We start from the raw sequence: 8,824 nt of genomic DNA, 5'->3' as shown, positions 1-8,824 counted from the left end.
AATGAATGGGAAAATTCTACTTCAGCATACTTTCAGCTCTTCCAGCTATCAAAATGTTCAGCACTTCAAGGACATTCATGCTTCTCTTCAGAAGTTTTCTAAACTTCAAATTTTTAAAATATTTAGCTTTATTTTGAAAACCTTGCTCATTCAAATGAATGGGAAAATTCTACTTCAGCATACTTTCAGCTTTTTCAGCTATCAAAATGTTCAGCTTTGCAAGGACATTCATGCTTCTCTTCAGAAGTTTTCAAAACTTCATACTTTTGAAATATTTAGCTTCATTTTGAAAATCTTGCCCCATTCAAATGAACGGGGAAATACTACTTCAGCATACTTTCAGCTATTTCAGGTATCAGAATGTTCAGGTCTTTAAGGACATCCATGCTTCTATTCAGAGGTTTTCAAAACTTCATACTTTTGAAATATTCAGCTTTATTTTGAAAATCTTGCTCCATTCAAATGAATGGGAAAATTCTAATTCAGTGTAATTTCAGCTATCAAAACGTTCCGCTCCTTAAGGACATTCATGCTGCTATTCAGAACTTTTGTAAACTTCATACTTTTGAAATATTAGCTTTATTTTGAAAATCTTGCCCCATTCAAATGAATGGGAAAATTCTACTTCAGCATACATTCTGGTAGAATGTTCAGCTATTCAAGGACATTCATGCTTCTCTTCAGAATTTTTCTAAACTTCATACTCATTGAACATGTTAGGTTTCGCCCGCACACGGAGGTGAGGGAGCGAAAGAAAGAGGCGGACCCAGGTAGCCGACTGCGGTGCAAGCAGTGATTTATTTATATATACAGTGCGGTGATCTGGAAAACTAAGTGTCCGTGGTACTGATGTATGGGGAGTAACCGGGTGTCGACCAGCAGCAGGAGGTGAGGCTTGTGGAGATGGATGGCGTGGAGAAGATGGGTCAAGCGGCGTGGTGGGGTTACTCCTGGGCTGATCAGTAGTTTGAGAGGTGGCTGCTGCAACGACAGAGAGGCGTTGGTAATGGTAGACGTAAGACGGTGACTGTGCATCAACCTGCCTGGAAGGGAAGAGTAGATTACGGTGCGGAGGAAACAGTCCAAGAAGAGAAGTAACACAGGTGCTGGTCTGAGGAGTAGGGAATACAGTAATCCAGAGCATAAACGAGATCTAACAGTAATATACAAACAGTATCAAAAAACAAAGTCAACACCAAGAGAGTACAACAATATGAAACCTAGGAACTAGAACGAACTAGCAAGGGATTTGGAAAGAGACGTGAGCCGAGTCTAAATAGCCAATGGTCTAATCAAGTGCAGCTGGTGGGAAGGGAGTGAGAAACAGGTGTGCGTGATCAGTAATTAGGGTAAGAGAGGTGAGAGAGGCAAGTGCAGCTGAGCAAACCTGACAGAACAGCACTGGCAGCAGATCAGAGATATTAGCTTCCAAACGGTTTTTGACCTCTCTGACCAGTCAGACATTTTCATTTATTTCTGCTGGAATCAGTGGGTTTTAATGCATTCTCATCTATATCTGAGGAGCTGGGCAGAGCGTGGACTGTAGTAGAGTGGAGCAGAGTGAGGGAGCACTGGGCGTAGCAGGGTGGAGTGATGTAGGGTTATAAGTTATATATTGTAACTTTAAACACAGTGAATTTAAAGCTGCAACATGTGCAAGGAAACACTGGAATTCAGAACTTTGGATATAAGAACAGTGGGAAGTCAGAAAAATAAACTGCTGTTAAAAACCTCCAGCAAACGCCTGCCATCAAACAATGTTGTAGTGTATTAAAGTTAAAAAATTCATGCTATACGTACAACCAAAAAAAGATTTTGTATTTCCATAAGTGGGGTAAAACTATGGAATAATCTAAGTGCGGACATAAAAAATAGTAATAGAATTGACGAGTTTAAACATAAATATAAAGGTATGTGTCAATCAAGATATATGCAAGAACAGGCTTAATGATTAACCAGATGGAACATTGTGGGTGTGGTGTATGAATGTTAACACTTTGTAATAATTCTTTAGTATATTACTTGTGTGGTGTAGAAGATAATTATTTAAGAATGTAATTATGTAAGAATGTTAACACTCTGTTATATTTTTTTTAGTATATTACTTGTGTGGTGTAGAAGAGAATTATTTATGTAGAGATACTGCTTGCAAACCAATGATGGTAAGATGATGTCATGGGGTAGGACTGGATAAGTCTGACTCCTTCCTGCTCCATTCAAGCATGTACTAGGCATAAGCAAATTGATATTGGATTAGCATTTGTTGGATATGTGTAAAATTATGTGTGTTGACATATCAACTGTCTTTACATGCTTGAAAGAATAAATCAAATCAAATCAACGTCAGGAGCGTCATCTAAGGACCCAGCACGACCCGCTCGGTGCCGGCTCCTGCAGCACCCAGACCTCTGGGTCTATGACAACATTAAGGTGCTGCGGACTTTACACAGTAATTTTTCTTTTTTCAAATATCCTATGGTTGTGAAACAGGTATTAAATTGCATTTACAGTGGTCTAAAAAATCTTAAATTTAACTTGACAAAACCTGCAGAGAGCCTGTTTTCAGAGAAAAGGCTCTACGCTAACAAACCAGCACGACTCTGCTGTGACTGCGGCACATTAAACAAATCTGATGAGTCCTGAAGGTTCCAGGTGCTCAGGTCTCTTGCTTTTCTCCAATGCACAGGCTGCAGCTCAGGAGGTGTCGGGGCAGTGAGTCGAGGAGCTGGTTTCAGCAGCGGCTCTCTCTACGTTCCATGATCTCATTACATGTTGAATCATTACGATGCATACATTTGCACATCAATGAGATGAAGCGATGTTGACTGTTAAGTGATACAGGGTTCAGACCAGCGCGGCTCACAGCAGTCCTCTGTCATGTCAATGTTGTTGACAGAAAATTTAGCTAATTAATGCTTTAAATAAGGGTTTCATTGGCATAACTGGTCTCGTGTTCAGTGTGATGAGGATTAAGAGGAGAATGGGCCATGGAGGGGAGGGCTGGGCATCTCATGAGGCATTTTGTTTGTGGTTTTTATCAAACTGTGATTTTTATTATACTGAGGAAGTAAAGGAAACTGAAAATGTTGAAAGCAAAAAGACATCTTTGTTTTCATCTGCTCTTGGCTGCCGTCATCATTCCCTGTTTTTTATAGTCGCCATGTGTGAATGTGGTGGACTCTGCTGGCTTTCAGCCTCACATATTCCGCTTCCCCATTTGCTGGGTTTGGATTGGTGCTGGTCTGGAGGCGATGTTCTTCTTTGCTGGATTATCTTCAGTAAGCATGACCAGAGAAAAAGTAGAGCAGCAATTTTTACCTTAATTAATGTGTGGGTCTCTCAGGATTCAGAACACTTTCCCCTCATTATCTGCATCTGATGTTTAATTAGTTCTCTTAAATTAAAGAGCAACTACATAATTTCCACTTTAAGTAGGGGCAACCCAGAAAAAGAGGACACAGCACATCATCACTCCGGTGCCAGTTCAGAGGGATGTTGATTTGACCGTGATCATGTTGGAGGCTGCACTTTGTGCCGCTGCTGAACTGTACGGATGCAGATGTGGTTCTGCTGTTGTATACCAGATGTCCTTACGTTTGCAAACATGAGTGTGCATGGGGCTGCACACAGGTTTTCAAGGACCTTCATGCAGATTATTAAGGCTATGGACACATGAAAAGTGTAGCAGGACCCAGGACCACTGGGGCTTTGATGAAATGATTCAGAGCTGTGCAGAAAAGCAGCTGGAACTGGAGTGATGGCCAGTTTTATATATGCAAATGTGCATTCTTGGTGGATTACTTTGTTACTTGAGCACCATGTTCCTGCAGAATTGAACAGTCATGGCTGTGAGTGTTACAAACATTGACAGCATATAAAAGATGGACAAACCTTTCGTGACGTCACCCATTGGTTTTCTGGAGAGCGGTTTTGAAGCTCAAGTCTGGCCAGCACCATATTGGCAGATGTTCACTCTGCCTGCTAGGCCTAATCTAAAAATGAGTGTGACTGTAGCTAGCTAGACAGCTAGAGGCCAGCTACCTGTGGCGGGGACCTCCCATCTGTCACTCAAAGTGGCCATGCCCTTAATTATGCATAACTTTTAGGCTGAATATAATTTTAACAGGTGAGTTACTGTATATGCATCCCCAAATCAGAAAAAGTTGGGATGGCATGCAAGATCAACATTAAAACTGAAAATAGTGACGTGTAAATCGTCTGTGTCCTGTATTAGATTGAAAACAATAGAGCAGCACATTATTTGATGTGACACCTCATCAGTTTTATTCTTTGTTCAAAATAAACTCTCACTTCAATCCTGATGCTGCAACACATTCCAAAAAAAGTTGGGCAAAGATGGGCTGAGGACCGCCAGTTTGACAACATATGTGTGAGAGAATTATTGAAATGATTAAAAGCAATGTTCCTTTAAGAAAGATAGGAAGGATTTGGATCTGTCACCCTCTACGGTGCAGAACATCATTAAAAGATTCAAGGAATCTGGAGGGATTTCAGTGTGTAAAGGCCGAGGGCCGAGCCTCAGCTGGATGACCGAGCTCTCCGATCCCTCAGACGCCACTGAATCAGGAATCGTCTCTCTTCTATCAGTGATATAACCACCTGAGCTCAGGATGACTCTGGCTCACCTGTATCAGCCACTATAATACGTAGTTACATCCATAAATGCTGCTTAAAACTGTTCTGTGCCAAAAGGAAGCCCTGTGTCACATCACACAGTGGAAATGTGCATTTTTTTTGGAATGAATGGACGCCATGTGCTCCGGACCAAAGATGAAAAGGACTATCCAGACTATTAGCAGCAACAAGTCCAAAAGCCAGGGCCTGTCATGGTCTGGGGTTGTGTCAGTGCCATGGGCAAAGGTCACTCACACTCCTGTGATGGGTCCATTAATGCTGAACAACACAGAGAGATGTTGGAGCAACAAGTGCTGCCTTCAAGACGACGTCTTTTCCAGGGACGCCCATGCATATGTCAACAAGACAATGCAAACCTCACACTGCACATTATCAAGGCCTGGCTGTGGAGGAAAAGGGGGCGAGTGCTGGACTGGCCTGTCTGTAGTCCCCACCCGTCCCTAGTAGAGAATGCGTGTGTGTGTGTTTGAAACACAGATTGAGTCACCAATGACCCAGGACTGTTGTGCACCTTAAGACTTGTTTTCAGGAAGAATGGGACAAATGACATCTGACACACTGAATCTCTTTGTGTCCTCAGTCCCTAAACGTCTTGTAATTGTTGTGAAGAGGAACAGCAGCATTGCACCGTGGTAAACGCTTCACTGTCCCACTTTTTTTGGAATGTGTTGCAGCATCAGGACTGAAGTGAGTGTTTATTTTGGACAGAGAATAAACTTGATGAGGTGTCACATCAAATAATGTGCTGCTATGTTGTCATACAGGACACAGATGGTTTACACATCACTGTTTTGTGTTGTAATTTTGATTTTACCTACCATGGCTGGGTGCTTCAGATGAAGGATCAGAGGAAAGGACATCTCATGTCTCATCAGTTCCTTCCTTCTTGGATATTTTCCTCATATCCTACATGGCCAGGACTAAAGAAAATGTACAAGATGCATGTTGCCTCACCAGTACATGAGTCAACACACTCCTACCACTGCAGCCCCATGTGTTGTTTTATGCCAGGAGTGATGTCTGTGTAAATGCAGCCTTGGGTGTCTTTATTAATTGAGGTAATCAGTGGTATCTGTGTGCAGCAACACAAAACATTCACACATTTTGTAAATGTTTACAAGAATTCAGTGAGTTATGCTGTGAGTTACAACTTAAACCCCTGTTAAGCTGCATGTTGTTTTTCATTTTGGAAAATTAAATATGCCAATTAGCTTCTGACAGTTATTTTTTGTTGTGTACCATCAGACACACTGACAACTGTCACTGTGTTACTGTGTGACACTGAAGAAAACGTAAAAAACCTGGTGATTCTCAGGCAAGTTTTGTTCCTGTCCCACAGGTCCTACATTGTCTCGTAATTATGAGATAATAAGTCATAATCACTATACAGGTTTCTATTTTGTGAATGCAGTGTGTTTCTGTAGAAGTCATGTTCACTTATAGTGTTTATTTAGTTTTGTTTGCATGAAGTGTTCTTGGTTTGTTGATTACAGCGCTGTCGGTTTGTCCCATCTGTTCCTCACACACATAGAAACTTGTCAGTCTGACTGTGACTGTTAGCACTAATTAAAGGTTTTCACATCCGGCCTCTGCTCTTCCTGTCTCTGGAGCAGTGTTATTAGCACTCTGAGTGTGTGTCTGTGTGTGTGTACTTACATAAGGAGATATCAGGGTGACTCAAACCCTGGTGTTTAACTTTGGGCGGTGGGTGTTGCCATGCACACACATACTGTCAGTGCTCTGATTTGGTTATTTTGAAATGCCAGTGGCCGTGATGATAACCTGTAGTGTGTGTGTGTGCATCAGAGGCCAACAGTGGAGGGACCAGTTTTTTTACCAGCCTTGTGAGGACACGGTTGCATTGTGAGGACATATCTGGTCCTCACCCTGTCAAAGGGCAGTTTGAGGGTTCAGATTAGAACCAGGTTTAGGTAAAGGGCTAGGGGATGCATTATGTCAATGAGTGTCCTCACAAAGATAGCTGTACAAATGTGTGTTTCCATCAGTGTGTTCAGTTGTAGTAGTGTGTGTGTGTGTGTGTGTGTGTGTGTGTGTGTGTGTGTGTGTGTGAACACTTCTTTCATCTCTCAAAATCGCTCTTTGTACGGTGTAGGGTCGCTGTCTCCCTCAATTATTCATCAGCTTGTTTCCATGGTAACAGCTGCAGTAGCGTGTGTGTGTGTGCGTGCGACCTGGTCGATATGACAGCAGGCCAATATGCGATTGTTATTATTATGCCTGATGTGGAAACAGCCGACTGTAAACAGGAGGTAGTAGTGGAAGTACTAGCAGTGGTGGAAAAGTACTCAGTTCTTTTAGTAAACAGACCAATAGCACAGGGAATAAATTCTCTAAGTAAAGGTCCTGCATTAAAAATGTTACTTAAATAAAAGTACTAAAGTATTAGAAATATTAACCAAATTTACCAAAGTACCAAAAGTAATATTAGTCATGTAGAATGACACATTTTCAGAATAATAGTATATTTAAGATTATTAGTATTGATGCAGTAACGATGCAGTAGCTGTTGTTGTACTGTGAATTGGGTTAATAGTAATAATCTTATTCACCGGATGTGAATCCTGAGCTCACACACATCCTCTTTGTTCTCAAAGAACTTCAAGAGAAACATCAAAGAACAGTACTAAAGAATGAATACACAGTACAGACACTGTATAAATACAAATACTTATAGATGAGCTGTGGGACCAGCAGGGGGCAGCACAGATCATAACAGACCAGTACGCCACAGTCCAGATCAATCAGATATACCCCAGTACTACAATAAAACGTATTATTATGTCAGACTGAGGGGTGGTCGAGAGACACTGACAGAGAATGGCATAGAGAGAGAGAGAGATGCATTTAATATTCTGAGCTGTATTTTACTGCAGTTGTAATAATATTACCGTTAATACCTTTAGTACTCACTGGGACACTAATCTGGTATAATCTGCTGCTGAGATGTTGACCTATATGTCTGTCCACTTCACTACCTCCTTGTGGTATCTGACAGAGCTGTACTTCAGTACAATTTTGAGGTGCTTCTACTGTATTTCCATGCTTCTATTTCTCTGCGGTCCTCTGACAACTTATATACTTTTCAATTTAAGAGTTTTGCATATGCAGCAAATGAAGAGCTAATAAGAAATAGAAATGATTAGTAGATTAATCTCTAAGGTGACTGGTAGCAAGTTAATTGGCAGCTTCATGTAAAAGTGCCAAAAAATTTAAGATTTTGGCTCCTCACATTTGAAGATTTGCTGCTTTTCCTTTTCTTTTTTTTTTTTACATTATGGGGTGTGGACTGTTGGTCAGACTAAACAGACACTGTAAACTAGTTAAAACACTGACTGGTTTCAACCTCACTGAGTTTTTATCAGGGTATCGTACTCTTTGAGTGACAACTCAGCTCTGTGGCTCACGAGGTAGGGCAGTTGTCTCCTGAGCAGCAAGTTGGTGGTTCGACTCCTGGTCTTCCTGCATGCCTAAGTGTCCCTGAACAAGACACCGATCCCTGAATTGTGTGTGAATGGTGTATCATCTTCTGCACTTTGGCCAGTGCAACACACTGTGGAAAAATGCGCTATATACAGTGGGTACGGAAAGTATTCAGACCCCCTTAAATTTTTCACTCTTTGTTATATTGCAGCCATATGCTAAAATCATTTAAGTTCATTTTTTTCCTCATTAATGTACACACAGCACCCCATATTGACAGAAAAACAGAATTTTTGACATTATTGCAGATTTATTAAAAAAGAAAAACTGAAATATCACATGGTCATAAGTATTCAGACCCTTTGCTGTGACACTCATATATTTAACTTAGGTGCTGTCCATTTCTTCTGATCATCCCAGAGATGGTTCTACACCTTCATTTGAGTCCAGCTGTGTTTGATTATACTGATTGACCGTGATTAGGAAAGCCACCCACCTGTCTATATAAGACCCTACAGCTCACACTGCATGTCAGAGCAAATGAGAATCATGAGGTCAAAGGAACTGCCTGAAGAGCTCAGAGACAGAACTGTGGCAAGGCACAGATCTGGCCAAGGTTACAAAAAAATTCTGCTGCACTTAAGGTTCCTAAGAGCACAGTGACCTCCATAATCCTTAAATGGAAGACGTTTAAGACGACCAGACCCTTTCCTAGAGCTGGCCGTCC

Source organism: Monopterus albus, unplaced genomic scaffold (genome assembly GCF_001952655.1).
Source record: "Monopterus albus unplaced genomic scaffold, M_albus_1.0 scaffold341.1, whole genome shotgun sequence".
Taxonomy (NCBI): domain Eukaryota; kingdom Metazoa; phylum Chordata; class Actinopteri; order Synbranchiformes; family Synbranchidae; genus Monopterus; species Monopterus albus.
The sequence above is the reverse complement of the archived record's forward strand: the minus strand, read 5'-3'. Positions refer to the sequence as shown.